The sequence below is a fragment of the Gopherus evgoodei genome, chromosome 8, assembly GCF_007399415.2.
Source record: "Gopherus evgoodei ecotype Sinaloan lineage chromosome 8, rGopEvg1_v1.p, whole genome shotgun sequence".
Lineage (NCBI taxonomy): Eukaryota > Metazoa > Chordata > Testudines > Testudinidae > Gopherus > Gopherus evgoodei.
Window position 1 is genome coordinate 64,366,048 of NC_044329.1, and position 4,280 is coordinate 64,370,327.

A 4,280-nucleotide genomic window follows, 5' to 3' on the forward strand; every position below is an offset into this window, starting at 1 on the left:
CTTGCTTGATTTCTAAGTAAGCTTGGTAAGGCATTTGCAAAGTTAAGTGCTTCTTGACTGGGCACTTAAGGAACAATGAATCTTGGAATGCTCCAATCCACATACGAAGTCTACCTGAGGACGTTCAAGGAAGCATGTGAACCATGGCTGCTACCCTGTAAGTTCTGAGTCATGCCTGGACATGTGACATGCCCATGTGACTCCAAAACTCCATCTTAAAGCTGGACTTTGCATGGGAGGGGGGTCTCCACCCACAAGAGATAGTCTATTTAACCCCTTTGTAAGAGAAATGGAGGAACTGAGTCTCTGTTTAGATTGCAAGCTCCTTAGGGCAGGGATTTCCTTTTTCTCTGTGGGTTTGTACATCACCTAGCACAATGAAGGAGTTCTGGTCAATGATTGGATTTCCCAGACCCTACCACAAATACAAATAAATAACAATATTTCCATTCCTACCATGGGCCTCCACTGAGACTGCCAACAGGAGTGTCAATGCATGCCAATGTAAGGGTGTAATTGTTAAAAGGACAACTGTCCACTAGAAACTAGACTGAGACCAGCACATTCGTTTCATATAAGCCAACAAGGAACCACTAGGTAGTAATAACATTCAGTCATTACACTTTTTTCTAATAATCAGCTAACTCTTTCTAAAGTCAATTAGGTTTCCAGTTTAGGTATTAATGTATTCAAGACATTGCAATCTTTTGATGAATATGATATTTAACCTCTTCTTATCTGTAACATTTTTCTATTTAGAAAATATCAATTATACACAAATGCGTGAGTGACACTGGCTAAACTCACTGGTGAAGGTTAAACAGCCTAACTGTGCTTTGTATTGAGCAAGTTTAGTCAGATTGTTCCACTGCCTCAACATTATTTAAATAAAGATTTCTGAATATAATTGTAAAGGTGAGGTGCTTCACCTCCTGTCACATTTTGCCTACTTCTTCATGTTACTCTAGTTATGAATTCATGAGCCTCTATAACTTGCAGCTTGTGCAAATACATGTTATTTTTGGTAAGGCATGCAAATAAAATTGGGCAATGCATCATCATTTATTCTGGCAAATAAGAAGCTCGAGTTACACTGCACAAATATTTGTCCAGTGATCTGTGTGAGAAATAATTAAATGACACTGTACTCATAAAGCTTATGGAAAGGTTTGAAGAGTAAACAAAAGCAGAATGAAAATACTGTTTTATAACGAATGCATCAGAAAAGGGTTGTATTAGAAGAGTGAATCTTGAAAGGTTCAGAATGTCTAATTGGAGAAGCATACTGGCAGGTTCAGACCCCTCTAGGAAACTTATTTGAACTTGAATCTTTGAAATTTCCTTCCTTTTTCTCCACACAAAAACTCCCTTCTCCAACACAGTTGGGCTAATCATGAAATACTTACACTCAGAACATTTTTAAACTCCTCTTCGCAAAAAGAGGTCCCAGTTGTGCAATGAGTATGTAGAATCCCGCCGAAGTTTGGAAATCTGCCAAGGGTTCTCTGCAATTTTCACATTGCAGGATTGGGATCATTTTTTCCCCCCTGAAACAGAATCAGTGTTGGAATAGACCAGGTGGATGTACACGTTTATACATATCAAAGGGCCATACATTGGTAGAGTCATCTGCAATAAAATAGGCCTGGCACACTAAATTCTAATGGTTTGAAAACTTGACTTTAACTTAAGTGAACTAGGTTCATGTTTTGCTTACAAGAGACTAAGTAAAACAAAAAAGAGTAGGGAGATCAGAGAAGAAAAGATCTAATGAAAAATTAAACGTGGGGGGGGGTCAGTCCCCTCAAAACTCTTTTGCAAATCAGTGTCTGTTTCACTAAACTGTTCATGTCAAAACTCAGAGCGTATTCAAGATAATCTGCCACCCTGTCCCTCTCAGATCTCCTAGAATAGAGCTTTGAAATCAGTGGGGAGGGCACATCTGAATTTCTTGGGGGACAGAATAAACCTTCCAATGGTTCAGTGTTTATGGTAGAAGTGGTGGAGCCAAGGGCAGGTCACAGAGCCACTTATTCAGGTTTGTCCCAGCTGCCCCAATGTCATGACAGCTCTGGAGCACAGAGCCATAATGCCACTCAGGATAGCAGGGGCAGCTAAGCCAAACCCAGGGAGAATCTGCCACCCCAGCAGTTAATTCTTGAAAACTGTGGGACTACTTCATTCATTCCTATATGGTACTAACTCAGGCTAAAACTCAAGAAACACAACTCATCATCTGCTAACACAACCACTCTGTAGTGTGGACACAAGCTGGTACTACTCAAGTACCATTAATCCTCCAGTGACTTCCCACAATTCCCCATGTGTGCAGGAACAAGAGGCAAATCCTCCCACAATTCACTGGGAAAGAATTCATAGAATGGCTCAGCTCACTACGACTATGGGATGTGCCCCAGAAGTCTTAGCCCCACACACTAGGGGAGTGTAGCCCCAATGTGGACACAGCAACTCAAGTGTTATTTTGTAGTTTGGCCATTCTCATTTGACTTAGGCTAACTCGAGATGTAGTGTAGAGCACTTGAGTTAACACTGCAGTGATGACATATCCTTCTTGCCAACTATGATAACGATGATAACGGACCTCACACAATGTAAAAACATGTCCTACTTTCAGTGCTTCATAGTCAACTATCGTGCAACGTATTAAAGTTGATTGGAAATGCACATGTAAAACACATATACTAAGGAGCTCAGAGAGAACTTATTTTTAGAGCAGAAAAGTAAGACTAACAAAACAACTGGAGATAATCACTTCTTGATCACAACTATAACCTAAATGTGTCATTTTTCAGTGGCGGGTTGCTTATCTCTTTTCAACAGTGTGTTTCTAACTTTTTCTGTACAGTGTCATTTGATCAAGCATGGAAAATATTAGTCACAAAACTGACCCCATCAGAGAATACCTAAAGGATTTCAATACAGTAAAATACTTCTTTTCAGTTCATCATTACAGAGGTCACAATAGTGTCAGAATACATAGCCTGTTTTTATCAGTGGTGCATCAAGAGCCCAATGGAACTTTTTTTTTCATATTAACCACACACACAATTTGCATATATATTTGCACGAAAGGAGTCATACAACAGCACACACAGTGTGGATACAACCAGAGTGTGACAAGACTTTTTACTTTAAAAGAAAATAAAGAAAAGCACTCAGGATGGAATTTGGAAACTTGACCCCCTGGCCAAGTGCTACTACTAAATGAAACATTAAAAAGAGGGGACAATCCAAGAAAAAAAATTGTAAGTATAAGATTATGCATGACTCATTTCAGAATTTAAATTGAATTAGAGTATTTCCTTCAGCATACACAGGGAATGTAGAGATAAGGGCATAGCCTTTCTGTCCAGGATATACTTCCCACATGCATTTGTAAGGTCAGCCTTAGAATGGCAACTGCACCTGTTTTCTAAATATGTACAATGTGTAGATAAATGTATACCTATGTGAATCTACTGCATTAAATTCTCAGTATATTAAGATCAACAAAACTCTATGCAATAAACTGAAAAGAGGTTAGAATACAATCAACTAAAACTTTTATCATAAAGGTTTCTTTATGGAGACTTCACTGTACAGTCAAAATAGCTGCATATTAAAAAAAAGTAAATAGCTTCTTTACAACCTAACATGGCATAATCTTTTCAGGCTGAAATAAAGATAATGTATGTTACAGTTTCATTCAAAATAAAGGCTTTGCTCTTTGATCTATCAAAACATTTTTCTATTTCACAGGATATTCTCTCATTATAGATAATTGTAGTTACAGTCATCCCAGACTTGTATCGTTTAACAAATTACTCATATCCTTTCCATCTGTGAATAATTTTAGATCTTAGATTCATTTACTATCAGAAGTGTGATTAATTCTCAGAATGTGTGTGACTACTTCATTCATTCATATATTGTACTAACTCAGCTAGGGTCCTGTGATTTGTCTTTTGGGTGATGAAATCTGCTGGAAATGCACAATCCTACATGCTAAGATACTTCTCATGAGCTTACATGGAAAAGCATAATAAACCAAGGAACAGATTTGAGTAATTTGCACACAACTCCTCTGAACTAAATCCACAAGTGGTGTAAGTGAGTATAGCTCCATTGACTTCAATAAAACTATGCTGATTTATACCAGCTGAAGACTGGCCCCTTTGATAACAGTTACATTTGTGTGAATTTTCAACAGTATACAATACCCTTGGGCTAGTCCAGAACAAAACAAAAACGTATACCAGCGTGTATGTCTCTCTCTGCAG